The sequence below is a fragment of the Taudactylus pleione genome, unplaced genomic scaffold (assembly GCF_031769625.1).
Source record: "Taudactylus pleione unplaced genomic scaffold, aTauple2 ptg000485l, whole genome shotgun sequence".
Lineage (NCBI taxonomy): Eukaryota > Metazoa > Chordata > Amphibia > Anura > Myobatrachidae > Taudactylus > Taudactylus pleione.
In genome coordinates, this window is record NW_028284887.1 from 865,141 (window position 1) to 885,823 (window position 20,683).

At 46.7% G+C, this 20,683-nt stretch overlaps 1 pseudogene; it reads left to right on the forward strand.

Annotated features, from left to right (window-relative positions):
• Nucleotides 1–14,231: 14,231 nt before the first annotated feature.
• Nucleotides 14,232–18,058, forward strand: LOC148502701 (protein kinase C delta type-like; annotated as a pseudogene).
• Nucleotides 18,059–20,683: the final 2,625 nt, after the last annotated feature.

Here is a 20,683-nt window from a genome sequence, read left to right on the forward strand (position 1 = left end):
TTTCTAGATGTGCTCTGTATAATGCTCTTTCTGCAGTTTTTTTCTGATTTAGAAATTAAGGTAGTTCTTTCCTTATATATCAAATCCTCTTCAGTGTGTTTCCAAATCAGCATGGACCTCTAGGAAGCACTGCCTTACACTATGGGTCTCCTGCTGTCTTAAATTAAACCGCATTGTAGGTATTATACATGCACAAAACAAAACAAACTTAAATTGTGTTTCCTTTCATTCTCTCACCCACTGTACAACCTAACTTGCCACTTCCAGAAAGTCCTTGTATTAGTGCCTATATAGGAAGCATCAAGCACTAAGGGCCTGATTCAGAGAAGAACGCAATGCGTTATTTATACAGAACGAGCGATTGTTAATGCACATGTGAGTACCCTGCACTGCGCATGTGCAGCGATTGTGTTACGACTATGTTCGTACAGAAGAACCATTTGCAAAGTGAGTGATAGGTAGTCAGCGTTTAGGGGTGGTAACGGGGTGTGGTTAGAAGAATGCCGGCGTGTCTGACTGTTTAAACGCTGTTTCATGGGTGTGCATAAAGTAGTCATTGTGATCTCTCCTATCCAACATGAGAGCTCTCTGCGTGTCAGGGCAGCTGCAGTGTTTGCAGCTGGTCAGACTTACCTTACATGCTGAGTGACTGCCTCCTGTGAGTTGATGGTACCGATGTTTATGCTGTTGCGTGTATTTAAAAATATTAGCATCCTGCTGTAAGGATCTGATTCTTAATTGGTCAAACTTTTTATTTCATGGTTAGGAACTGTCGAAGCTGGATTATTGGCTGAGACAAGATCAGTTTAAAATTGAATCACAGTGACACCATCTTGCGACTGGGCGCAAGACGCCATTTTGAGAATGACCGCCTAAGCGCCATTTTAGATAAACTCACTCTTTAGTACATGTGGCGATATTACTATTAGCATCATGTGATTGCATCTGTGACCATCGCCATAAGTTACGGCGATTCACCAAAAGCCTATTTCATGACTTTACGTAGTTTGGGTGCTCTGGATAAAGTGTATATTATTATAATTAACCTAAAGGATATATTGCATTAGCTGAACAGAGCAAATGGCCACGTGACAACTAGTCTGTGTAGACAAGCTTCCTGGATACAACGTCTGCTCTCACTCCAGGTGGCCCTGCACCTTACATAAGCAGGCTTCCTGCAATAAAAATACCTTCAAAGCCAAGAGTATTATTTTAGGTTTTGGGTCTTGTAGCTGTGTTAATTTGCATTTTACACAAGAGTCTGGGAGAACAAAGGACGTTACTTTTGAGCCTGGGAAGGGTGGGGGCTGCTGAGAGAGGGGGGGCGTGTGGAACTATAAGGATCAGCATTTCACACTGCTAGGTGTTCACTTAGTTTAAATGAGATGTAAGTGCACCATTTCTCATACACACATTAATACGCACAATTGCGCTGGTAACTAATCGCATATTAGCGAATGCATAAGATCCTATATGAAAACGCTGTTCATTAGCTCTATGCGCACGCATCTGCTCCAAGTTAACTAGCGTCTTTATATCAAACCCCGCATACTCACACATTACATATCCACATACTAGGTTCCATAAGCTTTAAGGGATAAGATTTAAGTTCGTTCATTTATTATAAATGCTGTGAAATAAAGATTATTTGGTAACTAAGGTTCTATATATGCTAAGTAAGCCATGTTTGGTTTTGTACTGATGCGTACTCTTTCAACAGAATTCCGGTATTATCGGTGTGGAGATCGCATCATGCATTCTCAACTTATGGACCGCAGAGACTTCAAGCAACAAAATGTATATAATATGAACAACTGTTAGGATGTTACATGGGGCGGGAAACCAGAGACCCTCAGTTGTTGGAGGCTGGGTTGTGTCTATTTGAATCAGCCTGTTAAATGCTCTGTAACAGATGTATCCCCCTTGGGAACCAATGGCATCAGCAACAAACTTCTCTATTGTGTTGTCTATTTCTGGGGGGTATAAATATGTGTGCTCCAACACTGGGTTTTAGTCTTCTTGCTGAATGCTGATTGACGAAGGGGTTTCTTGCTGATGCCTAACATCTGGTCCGGAAGCGCTGCGTATGTATACTGTACTTGGGTCTGTATAATTCCTTTGCGCCGAATTGTGTCTGAATCAATAGCGTGTAACTGATTGTACTTTTACTTGAATAATACTTGTGCTTTGGAACCACAGATTCCAGGTCTGAAGTCTTTATTTACTGTATGACTGCGTACGCAAATTAGCATCATCCTTAGAAGGAATAGGCAGGATATTAGAAGGTATAGGAAGGAGTGTATAGAGGTTCTAATATAGATTCCTTAGTTGGGGGCTCATAGTGAAGTCACTTACCTACTCACAGGGTACATACTGCTATCGATATTTCAGCAAAGGGTGGAGTGGCTACATGCAGGGTTTACCTGCAACCGCTTTGTGCTGAAAGATCGCTATCCATTTCCATGTGAGCCAAGGAAGCTGACTAGAATCCAGGGACAAGAGAGGAAAAAGTTTGTTTTCCTTTGTTGATAGAACCTAACGTTTAAAAGGGGTGCCGCAGTATTGAGCACGTGGCTGAGTCGCAGTTTTGCACACAGTAAAGACGCACTTTTGCGAACGCAGCTAAAAAAGATTGTCATATGGTTGTGTGGTAGTCGCATTATTGTGTATGTGACTGGTCGCACAATAGCGTATACGTACTTCCGTGCTGCCACGTGTTTAAATAAAGCCATTGAGGTTTACATTTTTCAATTGTTATCAATATCTGGGTTAATGTGTATTTTTCTGCGCAGGAAAAAAAAGTGTGTAACAGTGAATATGTGTTGGTAGGGGTAACTTGTTCCCTACAGTTAAGGGTATCGTATGATCCTTAAGGGCTAGGTGCAAGGGTTAGTCTAGCCGCTCGGTAAGTAGCTTTACCGTTCTATACACAGTAGCAGGTGTACATGTTGTCTTTGTTGTAGAGAGGTGCGTGGAAGTAGCCGACATACAAACTTCCATAGGTGTGGAAGTTGCCTTACTAAATCTTATCCGGGTGTGGAAGTTGCCTTTTTCAAATCTTATCCAGGTGTGTAGGCGCCGCCGACTTAAATCGTCCACAGGTAAGTGAAAGTATCTTGATTGTCTTTCACCAGTTGAAATCTTTATTGAAAAGCGTAGGATTTTGTCTCAGAATGGGAGCCGTGCAAACAGTAGAGATGTTAGACAATGATGTGCTGCTAATGGAGGCACCGATCGGATCGGCTCATCGTATTATGCATACTAAGTACGGTACTTATGCGATAAGGTATTGTGATGTATGGTTTAAAATGACGATGAAGAGTGTTAGACCGTTTCCCAGAATTGGTAGTTTTGATAAAAATGTACTGGATAATGTCCGGGATCACATCAGTCTGATGCGCTCCCGAGAAACAAAGGTTAAATATTATGAGTGTTTAAAACTGTGGCAGCATGAAGGGGATGTGTGGCTTAAAAATGTGCAAGCGACGCAAACTAGCGTCGCGAGCACATTGCCAGAGAATACATCCGCGACGCTAAATTGCAATACAGGCGAGCCGCCAAATGGCGCGCACGTGCAGCAAGGTAGCATTGTGGAGAGTATTGCCAGCAGTTCACGCTCACCTCCCCCACCTTATGTGGATGGAGGTGCAAGTAAAGTTATCAAACATACCCATAAAAATGTAACAAGCAACTTGTACCCTCTCGTAAGCAACCATAAAGAAAATGTTTATGATGTGGATGATGAGCCTATTGTAATGACTGCCATTTCCCATGCTGTGCAAATGATAGATGCTGCATCACCACAATCACGAGTGGTGCCGCCATCTCCATCGGTAACAGCAAGGGAAGTGTTAACACCCTCTGCACCCGTAGAGGAAGTTGTTAATACCATACGTAGCAGCAACAGATTAAATCCCCAGCCAAGTAACAAGGTCAAAGGTAGCAGCGCTACCGGTCTGCATCCTATTCGGACGATAACTGTTCCGGATGGAAATGCAGATGCGAACGGTGTAGTGCCCACGAGGGAAGTAGTAATGCACTGTCCTTGGACAAGAGCAGAACTAAATTCCATCATAAATGATTTCCCCGATCCCAAAAATGAACTAGCCAAATGTCAAAGATTTTTGAGAAATTTGGGTAGTTCACATGTGCCAATTAATAAAGATTGGTGTGTGGTGTTAAGGGCCTGTTTACCACGCAATACCGCCGTGACAAAATTTATCACGGATTGTGTATTGGATGGTGACGTTCCCTTAACAGACCAAGTAAACCAAGGTAACATTTCCCGCATTGTAACTCAATTGGGTATATATTTTCCAGTAGTAGTTAACAGGAACAAAATTTTAACCATTAAGCAAAAGGAGAGTGAATCTGCAGAAGATTATTGTGATCTGGCTCTGCAGGCTATCACCCAGTACACTGGGATAGAAGATATTAAAGCAGTGGCGGAACTAGAGAATGGTGGGCCCAGGTGCAAGAATATGGTTTGGCTCCCCCCCATCCATTACTGGCACCCCAACATTTATTCACCACCCCTCACTGCCCCCCAGTCATTAAATCCTGTCTGTCCAGCCCGTGTGTCAGCCTCATTCTCCCCCCCAGCCCCAGCGTGTCAGCCTCATTCTCCCCTCCCAGCATGTCGGCCTCAATTCTCCCCCCCCCAGCCCCAGTGTGTCAGCCTCATTCCCCCCCCAGTACCAGCGTGTCGGCCTCATTCCCCCCCCCCAGCCCCAGCATGTCGGCCTCAATTCTCCCCCCCCAGCCCCAGCGTGTCGGCCTCATTCTCCCCCCCCCAGCCCCAGCGTGTCAGCCTCATTCTCCCCCCGCCAGCCCCAGTGTGTCAGCCTCATTCCCCCCCCAGCCCCAGCGTGTCAGCCTCATTCTCTCCCCCAGCCCCAGCATGTCTCAGCCTCTCCCCTCCCCCAGCGTGTCTCAGCCTCTCCCCTCCCCCAGCGTGTCTCAGCCTCTCCCCCCAGCATCTCCCCCCAGCGTCTCAGCCTTCCTCTCCCCCCAGCATCTCAGCCTCTCCCCCCAGCGTCTCAGCCTTCCCCCTCCCCCAAAGTCTCAGCCTTCCCCCCCAGCATGTCTCAGCCTTCACCCTCCCCCAGCGTGTCTCAGCCTTCACCCTCCCCCAGCGTGTCTCAGCCTCTCCCCCCCAGTGTCTCAGCCTCTCCCCTCCCCCAGCGTGTCTCAGCCTCTCCCCCCAGCATGTCTCCGCCCCAGCATGTCTCAGCCTTCCCCCTCCCCCCAGCGTGTCTCAGCCTTGCTCCCCCCCAGCGTGTCTCATCCTTGCTCCCCCCCAGAGTGTCTCAGCCTTGCTCCCCCCAGCGTGTCTCAGCCTTGCTCCCCCCAGCCCATACCACCGCAGCCGGCTTACTTACCTTGTTTCCTTGGCCGCTTCTCTTCCTCGCGGCTCCTCTTGATCCTCTCCCTCCAGCAGCTCGGCCCCTTGTTATGACACTGCGAGCGTGACGTCATGATGTCACGCGCGCCGCGTCATTACAAGGGGCTGGGCTGCGGTGAGTGCCCGACTATCATGTTGGAGCCGGAGCGGCCGAAGTGAGCCCACTCCGGTTCCAACCATTTACTTAATGGGGACCGGGTCGGTGGGCAGCGGCGCTGTTGGATGCAGGCAGCCATGGGCCCCTGCACCACAGCGGGCCCAGGTGCAAGGCACCGGCTGCACCGCCGCTAGTTCCGCCCCTGTATTAAAGATAGCACTCACCACAGGGGAATGATAGTCACGGTACTCATGGATGGTCTGAAAGACGACTTAAAGACTCGGGTTCAGACCTCACAACCTGGCTGGAGGGGAGTCACAATAGATACACTCATAGAATCTACCATAGAACATGATAAAAATATCACAAAGAAGAGACCCAGAGCGAAAAACTAATGGCTGTCAGTATCAAAGCTCTGGAAGGAATGACAATAACATCATAGCCAACCGACACACCTGCACCCACACACACACCGGCACCTGAACAGTTACACGTCCTCACCAATCCCACACCACAGCAAACACATGCTTACCCCACATATCATACACAATCACAGGTCTCATGCTACCCACAAACTTCATACCCTTATCCTCCATATCCTTACCCATACCCACCATCTTTTCCTCTTGCTCAACTCCCACAAAAATCCTTTCATCCACCCCGTTCAAAAAGATGTTTTAACTGTCACCAAGTGGGACACATAAGTAAGTACTGCAAAGTGAAGAACACCACACATGAACATGGGTTTCCCATGGGTTCATAGGCAACCCCAGTATCTTCTCCCAGGCCTTATATGACTGTTTACAATCTTTTCAACCTGCCGATGGATCTGTTCTAATGTAAGATGTGGACGATTTATTGTTGTATTTAGGTCATGTTTAAATGATATTAAACTGTTGTGCTTTGTCTCCCACTAACAGGACACAAGGTTGCTAAGGATAAACGGCAGCCATGCCAGGCTAAGGTCGACTACTCGGAATACTATCCAACCCAGTGGCCCAGGCATTATTTAGAGCAGTAGCTATTAATAACAAGATTTAATTGCAGGAACCTGTATGCAGATACTATATCCCTAGAATTATTAAAAAATGATAGGGGGACTTATTTTACAGGTGACGTTTCCAAGAACATGTGTAAGATGATGGGTAACAACACTAAGATTATCCTAGACTGTCTTTTCCTTTATTTGCACCCCTTTGAGATACTGTTCAAACAGGCAACCTCATGTGAAAATATGATAATGAGGTTACTGTGCAGGGTCTCACGAAGATGAATGAGAATAACCGAAATTGAAAGTGTTATTAACTAACATGTCTAATGTAAACTGTCATGATGTAAAATATGGAGAATTTGTTATGATCCAAATTTTTTTTAGCTCAGGTTGTTTGACTGATCAGTGGAAAGGTCCATATCTGACGATACCGCATCCTCAAAGGGTGGCCGAGGAAGATACGTGGGTCCATTCCACTCACTATAGGGAGGTTAACCGGCCGGTGGAGATACAAGGCGGAGACAGGGCCGATGGCGTGGACCTGTCGATTGTGAGCTTGTGCCGGGAGGATTGAAAAGGTGACGGTGAGATATCTGAGCTAAAGAAATGTGTAGATCAGTGCTTCCAGCAATGGAGTGGTCTGCTGTGGTCATCCTAGTTCTTTTTTCCAGAGTTTCTGTCGTGATGATCTGTTTGGGGATACCCAGTGTCTGTGATGGAGGACCAATTGAGGAAATGGGAGCTGATGGCAGTGCTGATGGAGAAACAGGAGGAGCGCAATGCCAATCAGGGGAGTGTCTGACCAATCTTAGTACTGTTATTGTGTTACCTGGGAAGAGTAGTCCCAGAAGTTATGACCCTCACACATGTTGAAATGCTTGGTATACATAAAAACACACCGTCACCATATCTTCACACACAATATGAACACAGAGGCAAAAGAAATATGATACCTGGTGATGTGCATAAATCCACTCAGTTAATCAGTGAGACAACTGGCTTTCAAGTTTTAGTCGCATTGGATCCCACCAGGATTGCTCGGGGTACATTAATTTTAGGTATATTCAGGAACTTGCTAAATTGATAGATAATATCACCGAGAACCCAGTAAAATGGTTCTCAGGTCTAGGGGAATGGGTCCAGGAAGTGATCGCCAGCATAGGCAAATTCTTGATCCTTATACTAATTGTCATCATAATAATTGTCATATGCGTCCGGTGTGTTCCTATTGTGTTGAAGTGTGGAAAATGTAAAAATAGAGTTAAAATGCAAGAACGAAACTATGATGGTGGTCAGTAATGACAATATGAATACCGAGGTAAATATAGAACTGCATTACAACCCTGAAGTAGGAAATGCCATCATTTAATGTATTATATTTAGACATGCATAGAATGTATTATTGAAATGTTATTTTTAAAACACCTCAGATAATGTAAAGTCTAAATTCCCCTTCAAGACTGCTTTTATAAGACTGGTGCATCCCCACACCTTTCACATGATCTTCCAAGATCCGCGGTGTGCGTATAATAGTAGTTTTATGTCCCCACTCAGAGACACATTATTGATGGATTAAGAACCACCTTGTGCCATCCCATAATAACACTAAATAATATGTAAATGTAGGCCTAAATTAAATTCTAATAGCAGATTGTGATAGCATGTTGTTCACTATCAAAGGTTGGTCTATCGAAGCTGGTCAGACTTACCTTACATGCTGAGTGACTGCCTGCTGTGAGTTGATGGTACCGATGTTTACGCTGTTGCGTGTATTTAAAAATATTAGCATCCTGCTGTAAGGATCTGATTCTTAATTGGTCAAACTTTTTATTTCATGGTTAGTTACTGTCGAAGCTGGATTATTGGCTGACACAAGATCAGTTTAAAATTGAATCACAGTGACACCATCTTGCGACTGGCCGCAAGACGCCATTTTGCGAATGACCACCTAAGAGCCATTTTAGATAAACTCACTCTTTAGTACATGTGGCGATATTACTATTAGCAAAAGCCTATTTAATGACTTTACGTAGTTTGGGTGCTCTGGATAAAGTGTATATTATTATAATTCCCATAAAGGATATATTGCATTAGCTGAACAGAGCAAATGGCCACGTGACAACTAGTCTGTGTAGACAAGCTTCCTGGATACAACGTCTGCTCTCACTCCAGGTGGCCCTGCTCGAATACACACCTTACATTAGCAGGCTTCCTGCAATAAAAATACCTTCAAAGCCAAGAGTGTTATCTTAGGTTTTGGGTCTTGTAGCTGTGCTAATTTGCATTTTACACAAGAGTCTGGGAGAACAAAGGACGTTACTTTTGAGCCTGAGAAGGGTGGGGGCTGCTGAGAGAGGGGGGCGTGTGGAACTATAAGGATCTGCATTTCTCACTGCTAGGTGTTCACTTAGTTTAAATGAGATGTAAGTGCACCATTTCTCATACACACATTAATACGCACAATTGCGCTGGTAACTAATCGCATATTAGCGAATGCATAAGATCCTATATGAAAACGCTGTTCATTAGCTCTATGCGCATGCATCTGCTCCAAGTTAACTAGCGTCTTTATATCAAACCCCGCATACTCACACATTACATATCCACATACAAGGTTCCATAAGCTTTAAGGGATAAGATTAAGTTCGTTCATTTAGTATAAATGCTGTGAAATAAAGATTATTTGGTAACTAAGGTTTTGTATATGCTAAGTAAGCCATGTTTGGTTTTGTACTGATGCGTACTCTTTCAACAGAATTCCGGTATTATCGGTGTGGAGATTACATCATGCATTCTCAACTTATGGACCGCAGAGACTTCAAGCAACAAAATGTATATAATATGAACAACTGTTAGGATGTTACATGGGGCGGGAAACCAGAGACCCTCAGTTGTTGGAGGCTGGGATGTGTCTATTTGAATCAGCCTGTTAAATGCTCTGTAACAGATGTATCCCCCTTGGGAACCAATGGCATCAGCAACAAACTTCTCTATTGTGTTGTCTATTTCTGGGGGGTATAAATATGTGTGCTCCAACACTGGGTCTTAGTCTTCTTGCTGAATGCTGATTGACAAAGGGGTTTCTTGCTGATGCCTAACATCTGGTCCGGAAGCGTTGCGTATGTATACTGTACTTGGGTCTGTATAATTCCTTTGCGCCAAATTGTGTCTGGATCAATAGCGTGTAACTGACTGTTCTTTTACTTGAATAATACTTGTGCTTTGGAACCACAGATTCCAGGTCTGAAGTCTTTATTTACTGTATGACTGCGTACGCAAATTAGCATCATCCTTAGAAGGTATAGGCAGGATATTAGAAGGTATAGGAAGGAGTGTATAGAGGTTCTAATATAGATTCCTTATTACCATGAACACTATTTGTTTAAATTGTTACTTTAATGAGAGTGGTTAGGGGCCTGCCTAAAGACTCTACATTGACGTGGTGGCAAGCTTGATAATGTTTGGCCAAAATATTTTTTTATTTTTTGTTGTTGTATGAATAAGGTAATGGGGAAAGGAGGAGGGTTGTGGGGGGGAGCAAAGGAAGGGGGGAGTTGTGGGGAGGCTTGATGGGCCCTGCCTATTTTGTCAGTACTGGGACCCACAATTTCTATCTACTTAGGAGGGACCAGAGCTGGCCCTAGGCATAGGCAAACTAAACAAATGCCTAGGGCAGGTGACAGAGGTTTGGGGCAGGCACTGAAGCACGGGGCACCTGCTGCCGACTGGGGAAGCTGCTACTGCTGCTGTGCAGCATCCATTGTTTGCTGCTGCCGGGCTTGATCTGAGCTGTCAGCTGAGTTCTGACCTGGCCTGGCAGCAGCAAACAGTGAACAGGCAGGCAGCAGCGGAACAGCCACCACTGGTTGCAGGAGCGGGCACTTGGACAGCAGCTCTGCTAGTAATTAGGTGGCCACGATCGGAGCTCTCATCGGGAGCAAGCAGGTCCAGTGGGACTCTGCACAGTAGGGGCAATGGGCACTGGGCATCAACAAAAATGGCCGCTGGTCTCTGGAAGAGAGCTACTGTGCATGCCCAGCTGCATCAGCTCCTCCTTCCATGGGCCTTTGCGGCGTCCAGCAGGCAGAGCCTGCACTGACTCCATGCAGCCTGCCAGCGCCACCCCCAAAAAGCCACCACCACAAAGCGCAGTGAGGAGGATTCAGCAGGAGCTGCAAAACAGCAGGGGTAGATGCACAAGCAGCCAGCCAGGGATGCCGAGAGGGGGGTGGTGGGTACTAATTACCCAGGCCCGGGCTAGCTGGAGAGGCCCGGCGGGGGTCACGGTCCGGCATGGCTCCCCCTGCCTCTTACGTCACAGCAGCCCAGCACGTACTGCTGTGTGCTGCGCTGCACTGGGAGACTGCTCGTGGCTGCTAAAGCAGCAGCCGGAGTAATCTACTATGCCTATGGGGGTAGTGATCATGCTGATTGCACCCCCCATTGCCTGTGCGCCCCTACCTGAGCTCGGACTCAGCGCGGCTGTCGACGGCCCTGCAGCCAGCCAGTTTTAAAAAGGTAAGTGACTGTGTTATATTATAAAAATGTTTTGATTAAAGTCAGCTCAGCATGTAGTAAGGGGTGATTGGTTATAGCTGTTGGGTGTGGCTGTAATCTGTGCTGCTGGGTGTGTAGTGCTGTGTTGGGTGAGGGGTGCTAGATGAGGATTGCTGTGTGGGAGAGGGGTGATGAGTGTTGTTGGCTGCCTCTGTGATCTGTGCTGCTGGGTGATGGGTGCTGTGCTGTGAGACAGGGAGAGGGGTGCTGGATCAAAGGCAAAAATAGTGGCTGTGCAGCCGGTACATTGCACTGACCTGGACCCACTGCAATGAAAGGGCCCACAGCAGGCAGCAGTATAATGAGTCTGACTGACTCGTTTTATGTTGTCCACCTCTGCGCCATGGGCTGTAACAAAGGAGGATGCTTGGATGCAGTCAGCAAGGGATCCATAGTTCAAATGGGGTATCCGGTATAAAGATCTACAGTAAAAAGGTAGACAATGAGCTGTATTCAATTTGAGTCGCACGCGCGATACTTTTTCGACTCACGGACTTTCCGCCTACTTTGCCTGTTTTGCATGCGGAAAAGTATTGCGCGCGTGCCCACGGATCCTTGTATTCAATTTGAAAGTAGGCGAAAACAGGACCCAGCGAAACTGCAACAAGTGGAAATTCCTGTCAGATTTGGAGAAATCAGCCTGACACCCCCCAAAAGATGCTCTGACATTGGGGTTAGCTATGGTTATCCCCGATTTGGCTTGCTGAAGGTATTTGGTGTTTTTAAACGGGCTCAATAGCTGCTAAATAGCGTTTTTGTACAAGTGGTGAAGAATAGTATTCAGGAGGGTTTTTTTGCAGAAAATAACTTATTCCAGCAAATTTGGGCTACTTGAAAATGGGGGTCAGCATATTTTAAAGTTGCAAAAGTTAAGTTTAAAAAATCATGAAAGATCCACCTTCCGCAAGCACCTGCAATGAAAAAAACACATGGGGTATACTTGGGGACCCCCTAGAGACTAGTTCGCTAGTTTTTAACTTTGTCCCTCAACATTTTTTTTTTTCACACCCCAAGTGATTTTTTGGGGTGTTCTTAAATGTTTATTTTTAAAAAAATTTGCGCAGTTTACCTTTGGAGGACTGTCCGAAGGCTGCACGGGGGTTCCCGCAATGTTGCACCCCAAAACCCCAATTCTGCACTTTTTTACGCCTGCTATTCATAGGCAAACTTTTTCGCCTATTACAATGCATTGACTTTCCGCCTAGGCGGAAAGTTTTTCAAATTGAATACAGTGATACTTTTCCACCTGGCGAAATGACGTGAGTGGCGAAACTTTTTTGCCGATCTCGGCTTTTCGCTCCAAATTGAATACGATCCAATGTCTTGATAGAAACCAGATGTTAGACAGGCAATAGGTCGACAGGGACAAAAGGTTGACACACTAAGGGTCGACATGTAAGACGGTCGACGTGCACACATGGCCGACAGGGTCAAAAGGACGACATGAAAATGGTCGACATGAAAATGGTCGACACATGATTTGTTTTGTTTTTTTACGGTTAGGCTTAGGTTTAGGGTTAGTCACTTACCCCAACGGTTAGGGTTAGGCACTTACCCCAATGGTTAGGGTTAGGAACCAGGAGGGAGGGTTAGGTTCTTACCGGAGGGATAGGGTTAGTCACTAGAAGGGACGGGTAGGGTCAGGCACCTACCCCAATGGTTTGGGTTAGGAACCAGGATGGAGAGTTAGGGTTCGGCACCAAGGGGAGGGTTATGGTGAAGATTAGGGTTAGAAAAAAAATGTGTCGACCATTTTCATGTCGACCATATGGATGTCGACCTTTTGACCCTGTCGACAATTTGTACCTGTCGACGTATTGCGTGTCTAACATCTGGTGTCTATATAGACATTGTATACCTTTTTACTATAGATCTTTCAATCCATAACCTTCAAATGGAGGGTGATGAGATCAATCATCACCCTTCAAGTCAGGGCTGGCCATGTTCAGTATGCAATGCGGAGGGAGGAGGGACGGTAGTGTACAGTGTAGATTCACTGGAACGCTGGCATCAGTAGCTGACATGGTGGCGGGATCAGGGCCGGCTCCAGGGGTCCGAGCACCCTGTGCCGGCCCATCATATGGTGCCCTCTCATCGCGCGCGGCTTTGCCGAATTTGGGGGCGCGACCTAATTACCATAGGCCACACCCCCTATGTGATGTTATTTGGAGGCGTGCCCGCATGGCACGCCTCCAAATAACGTCAGGCTGGGGGTAAAGCCCAGCAATCTGTCACTGGCTGGGCTTCCCCCAGCCCTCTTCCGTCAGTGAATGGATGCCGCATGCGCAGAAGATCCGATTGGATCCCTCTATCAGCACTCGACATAGATGCCTTCAGAAAGATGGCACTACCCACCACAACCAAGCTCGGAAGTGCATCGCACTCCGAGGCATGGTGCATATGAAAAATTTTGTCAAACCCGCATTTTAGGGATTTCACCATATTTTTACCCTTGTTGCATCCCGCCCCTGAAGTGCTTTATCACACGTGTTTCTTTAACAATAAAAAAAAACCCATAAACCAATGTGTTATTTTTGATGTCCATGTATAAACACTAAACTTTGTGGTGGGATTATCTGCTAAGAGGCACCAACAAAAATCTTGCCTAGGGCATCAAATTGCTTAGGGCTGGTTCTGGGAGGGACAGCATAACAATGACATAGAAGAGCAGCATACGGCAACTTCACATATACACTAATTGGGATACAAAATGCCAAGATCCTGACCTTACATTGATTTCTACCCAGCCCTGAAATGTATCCCTGCTGTGTAAAGTAGTCAGATAATTCCCTTAGAAAATACAGCATTGATTACCTGGGCAAGCATGGTCATCAGCGATTGCAATGTTTCTAATGACAATTTTATGGAACAAACTAAAGACAATCAGTACTTTTTTACTGGCTCAGAATTTTTAAATGCAAAGGAATATTCTGGCGCTGTATAAAAAAATGTTTATAAAACATAATAAACATTTCTAGTTATGCCCCAGCCCAAGGTGTAAGGTTTCTTGGTGATGGGCAATCGGTGTTCCCATATTGATCTTTTCGATTGATGTAGGATTGCCACCTATGTATTTAATAGAGAAAAATTTGGAAAAGAATATTGATCTTCTCCAAGATTGATAATATTTTCCCACATGGCACATACGTAGTTAGACAAAAAAAAATGGTCACACATGCGCAATGGCGGAAGAGACACTGGGGTACAGGTAAGTATATCGCCGCCAACATCATTATTTTAGAATCTATTGATAAACCAATCAATCTTTTTGGGAATATCGAGCCTCAATGACATGCCCTAAGGCAGAGGTTCCCAAATGCGGTCCTCAAGGCTCCCCAACAGTTCAGGTTTTAGAGATATTCATGGTTAAGCAAAAGTGGCAGATTACAGTCCACATGGGCCTGGAGCTCAAACTTACAAAGGGTCTATTGTGTGCTTCCTCCGGGGGTCTAACTAGTGTTGTGGGGGTATGGTCTGCATCATGGGCTGTGGCTAGCGCCTTCCTTTAATCACCTCAATTGCACCCCACACTCTGCTTATATCAACAGTCAGTGGCGGGCTGGGCCGGGGGGCAGGGTGCCATGTGCCCCCCGGGCCGCAGCGTCCTGCGGGCCGCGGGCAGTCTGTGTCAGTGTGACACAGACTGCACCGCGTGTGTAGCGCTGACCGGACGGAGTTCGGTCAGCGCTACACAGCACAAACAAGGGGCCGCCAGGGCCGGCAGCTGTGTGTTTGCTTTAGCAGCTGATGAGAGTCAGACAGACTCTCATCGGCTGCTGCTCCCACTGCCAGAACCGGACATGTTCCGGCTCCCGCAGTGGGTAAGGGGAGTGACACGTCACTCCCATGATGCGTCACTCCCATAATGCAAAGCGGCGGACGGAGGAGCTGATCTCGGCGGCGGGACAAGGAGCAGGAGCGGGTGTCAGGTAAGTGTTTTTTTTTATATTATGTGTGTCTACTGCGGGGGGTCTGGCACTATAAGGAGGAGACCACTACTGGGGGCACTACAAAGGGGGGGACTACTACTACTGGGGGCGCTACAAGGGGGGACTACTACTACTGGGGGCACTACAAGGAGGGGGACTACTACTACTGGGGGCTCTACAAGGGGGGGACTACTACTACTGGGGGCACTACAAGGGGGGGACTACTACTACTGGGGGCACTACAAGGGGGGGACTACTACTACTGGGGGCACTACAAGGGGGGACTACTACTGGGGGCACTACAAGGGGGGTACTACTACTGGGGGGGACTACTACTAGGGGCACTACAATGGGACTACTACTATGGGCATTGCATAGGGGGGAGGGGACTACTACTAGGGGCACTACATAGGGGGGAGGGGACTACCACTGGGGGCACTGCATCGAGGGACCACTGCTGGGGGCTCTATATAAAGGGCAATAGTGGGGGTACTGCATAGGGGGAAGACTACAACTGGGGCCACTATTTAAGGGGCACTGCATAAGGGTTACCTCTACTGGGGGCACTATATAAGTGGCTTACTACTGGGGGCACAAGGGGCACTGCATAGGGGGATCACTACTGGGGGCACTACTCGAGAACTGCATAAGGGTGTCCTCTCCTGAAGGGGGGGCGCCGTAGCACGCACGTTTTTTCGGGCACCCTGGCTACACGCTACTCCTTTGCCAGGGCCGCCTGCATGCATTTGCCCCCCAGGCTAAAAGTTGCCAGCCAGCCCCTGTCAACAGTGAAAGTCTACAAAACCCCTTGTTAAAGTGACAAAAAATAATAATGGCACTTAATGATCACATGAATCTGAAACTTCCCTACTAAAGAGCATGTGGGTCACTTAGTGATCACATGAATATGAAACCTTCCTACTAAAGGTCCCATTGGAACTGTGACTGTGCAGACCAATCATGTCTCCGCAGCTTCCTATCTCTGTCTGGCAGACATCTTACGGTTATTGACATAAAAGTCTCACATATCGCCACAATGGGGCTGTTTATGATAAATTGGCCCCATATTGTTAAAGTGAAAATGAAGCCTGGCAGGTTACTGGTGAGTTTTTCTGTAATACATAGCAGGAAGCATCACAAAGATCAGTCTGTGGTATTTTTGACAGGAACCCACTGTCTAAAATTTAAATAAAAGGCTGTTTTAAATGCTTTTCTATTCTGATAAATACTCTCAGCAATACAGTCTAATCTCCAAAATGTATTCTCTCTTATAAATAATTCATTTTAATGTGTTAATAATGGGCACAAGTACATTTTAGATATCTCTTTTACTGTTTAGATTTTGGACAGGATGAAACTTACATATACATCAACTGCCATAATGTATGTGCTTTAGGACTAAAGCTCTGTTTTCAGAAACTCCAAACTGCGCAGTCACATCTTGTTATCTTGCAAGTTTGCTTTATTCTCTAAGAGCCCTATTGTTGTCTTCTGACATAACATGGGAACTATTAAGAGAAAAAAAACTCCAGACAAAGCAGGGAGAGGGAAAAATCGAGGAAAATAGACCAAAAAAGCAGAGAGACACAGTGGAAAGGAGGCAGGCCAGGCAAAAGCAGCTAAGAGAGAGGTGAGAATAAACAATGCATTTGTAGCAGGTGTACAGAGAGGCTGGGACAGGTTTACTGGATTTCTAAAAAAAGAAAAGAGATCAGTTCATAAGAGCATGCAGCAGATGTCCCAGATTTTGGCGAGTGAGTCACAGGAGAAACTTTGACATTGCTAAAGATCCAGGGGAGGGATGCAGCCATTGGGTAGTCCAGACAAACCTTTCAAAAAAAGAGATGACCAAAAATAAACCAGGCAAAGCAGCTATACAGAGATGCTGGGACAGGTTTGCTGGATTTGTAAAAAAGAAGAAAAATCAATTCATAACAGCAATTAGCAGAGGCCAACCAGGCATCCCACCGGTTCAGCAAACTGAAGAGAGCTGCACTATGCCCACCAGCCACCAAAGCACAGACACTGTACCTTTAACAGTGGAGCAATTTACTTTCCACTCACTACTTGGAAAGGGAGGTTATGGCAAAGTGATGCTGGCAACAGATGCTATTCGTAGGGAAAGAGTAACAGTGAAAATCTTAAAAAAGAGAGCATTGATTAAAATCTTAAAGAAGACAGCAATAATAGAACATGAGAACAGTTTGGTTGAGTGTCAGATACTTGAACTGTCACATGAGAGCATTTTTATGATCCATGGTTATGCAGCCTTCCACACAGAGAGCTATCTATACTTTGTAATGGAACAAGCTGGAGGAGGGGATCTGTTCGATTTTGTGAAGACCTCACCGGTGGACCTAACCACAATAAAATTTATAGCTGCTGAACTAGTTTGTGGATTGCAGTTCATGCATTCAAGAGGAATTATTCACAGAGACCTCAAATTGGAGAACATATTACTAACCACAGAGGGACATGTTAAAATCATAGACTTTGGTCTGGCCCTATTGAATGCATATGGACAAACCAACGCCAAAGTACTTGGTGGGACCAATGGCTATAAAGCTCCAGAAATCATAACTTGCCAGCCATACAGTGCTGGTGTGGATTGGTTCGCATGTGGTGTTATTTTATAGCTACTCACCCTACGCAAGTACCCTTTTAATGGAGAGTCAGCTTCTGTGGTAAACACAATGATCCTCACTGAAGAACCAACGTATTCAGGGCTTACTGATCCTGTAACAAAGGACATTATAACAAAGCTCCTGTGTAAAGAACAGTCCCTCCGGCTTGGAGTAAATGGCAATGGACGAAAACACCGCTTCTTCTCTTCAATTAACTGGGTAGCGACAGAGACTGGAAAAACAGCATCTCCAGTTATACTGCACAAGGACTATATAGATCTAGATGAAAAACAGCAAATTCCTTTGTCCCATAGTAAAGCGTTGAAAGAACCAATTACTATCACGAACCAAAGGCTTTTTGATAACATTCAATTTGTGTGCCCTAAATGGGGTGAAACTTATCACAACATGCCAATGGAAGCAGACACCATGCCATCACACAAGGACCTGGACTAACAAAAAGTAGAAAAATCTGAAGTCCTAAAAACATCTTGTTCCTGCATTGCCTGCTGCCTACCCCAAACTCGGCTACATCCCTGGAGATGCACTGTCTGTTGCCTGTCCCGACCTCGGCTACATCCCTGGAGATGCACAATCTGCCGCCTGCCCTGATCCTGGCTATATCCCTGGAGATGCACTGTCTGCCGCCTGCTCAACCTTGGCTACGGCCCTGGAGATGCACTGTCTGATGCCTGTTCGACCTCGGCTACATCCCAGGAGATGCACTGTCTGCCACCTGCCCCAACCTCTGCTACATCCCTGGAGATGAACTGTCTGCCGCCTGTTCGACCTTGGCTACGTCCCAGGAGATGCACTGTCTGCCACCTGCTTCAACCTCTGCTACATCCCTGGAGATGCACTGTCTGCTGCCTGTGCTGACCCCAACTACATCCCAGCAGATGCACTGTCTGTTGCCTTCCCCGACCTTAGCTACATCCCTGGAGATGCATTTTCTGCTGCCTGCCCCCACCTTAGCTACATCTGTGGAGATGCACTGTCTGCCGTCTGCTCCAACCTCGGCTATGTCCCTGGAGATGCACTGTCTGCTGCCTCCCCCACCTTGGCTATGTCCCTGGACTGTCTGCCACCTGCTCGACCTCGGCTACATCGCTGGAGATGCACTGTCTGCCGCCTGTTCAACCTCAGCTACATCCCAGGAGATGCACTGTCTGCCGCCTGCCCTGACCTCTACTATGTCCCTGGAGATGCATTGTCTGCTGCCTGCCCCAACCTTGGCTAAGTCCCAGGAGATGCACTGTCTGCTGCCTGCCCTGACCTCAGCTATGTCCCTGGAGATGCATTGTCTGCCGCCTGCTCAACCTCGGCTACATCCCTGGAGATGCACTGTCTGCTGCCTGTTCAACCTCAGCTACATCCCAGGAGATACACTGTCTACTGCCTTTCCTGACCTCAGCTACATCCCTGGAGATGCAGTCTGCCACCTGCCCTGACCTCAGTTATATCCCAGGGGATGCATTGTCTGCCGCCTGCCCCGACCTCGGCTATGTCTCTGGAAATGCACTGTCTTCCACCTGCCGACCTTGGCTATGTCCCTGGAGATGCACTGTCTGCCGCCTGTTCAACCTCGGCTACATACCAGGAGATGCACTGTTTGTCACCTGCCCTGACCTCTGTTACATCCCTGGAGAAGTACTGTCTGCCGCCTGCCCCAACTTTGGCTATGTCCCAGGAGATGCACTGTCTGCCACCTGCCCTGACCTCGGCTATGTCCCTGGAGATGCACTGTCTGCCACCTGCTCTGACCTCGGCTATGTCCCTGGAGATGCACTGTCTGCCGCCTGTTCGACCTCGGTTACATCCCAGGAGATGCACTGTTTGCCGCCTGTCCTGACCTCTGCTACATCATGTCTGCCGCCTGCCCTGACCTCAGCTACGTCCCAGGAGATGCACTTGCTGCCGCCTGCCCCCACCTCAGCCACGTCCCTGGAGATGCACTGTCTGCCACCTGCTTCGACCTCAGCTACATTCCAGGAAAAGCACTGTGTACTGCCTGCTCCAACGTTGGCCACATCCCAGGAAATACACTATTGATTCTTCTATATTGCTCAATTAATAAAGTAATGTTAAAAAATAAATAAAGGTGTCTTGCTTAACAGGAACTGTGTAAGGAATAAGGGCAAGGCATAATAGGGCTAAAAGAAGATTTATCCCAAAAAGGTCAACAGAGATGAGTTTGGAAATGGTTTACCTTATATAATCAATTGGAAAACTTAGACAGCCTGATTGAGAGGGGGTGTACATTATATAATCTATTGGAAAACATAGACGGCCCGATTGAGAGGGGCACGTAATGTTGATGCCACACACAAGCAGCCTATGTTTTAAGTTTGTGACTATAAATAAATTGGGGTCCCTCTCCTGAGGATTAACACAGCCAGACCTGGCAACAGTAAACTACATGTACAAGTGCCTTTTTACTTTAACTGGTATGCGCACCCTGACCACGAATCTATAAAATACCATGCAAGGCATCTGGTCAAATAGGTCATGAATATATGAATGGGTATGTATACATTTACAGTATATGCACTATGCAGCGAAATCATCAATACATCATGCACATGGAATATCTGGGGCTGGACATCTGAGCAGAAGAACCTGAACTCACAGCTCAGTGATCCAGAGGCACAGGGGAGACTGGATTCCTGGCTGTGGACAGTTTAAGGTCCACATGGGCCTGGAGCTGAAATTTACAAAGGGCCTATTGTGTGCCGCCTCAGGTGGTATGACTAGTGATGCGGTGGGGCATGACCAGTGTTGTGGGGCTGTGGTTTGCACAGGGAGTGTGGTATGCATCACGGGCTGTGGCTAGCACCTTCCTTTAATCACCTCAATTGCACCATGCTCATATCAACTGTGTGATGTGAAAGTCTACAAACAAGAAAAGAAAAATGGCACTTACTGATCACATGATTTTGAACCCTCTCTACAAATGAGCATGTGGGTCAATTAGTGATGTCATGAATGTGACATCTCTCTATATAAAAATGACCTAATCTTATTACTATACCAAGATCAGGGACTTCGATGGGGTCAAATCTGGCACCCTCGTATGCCAAC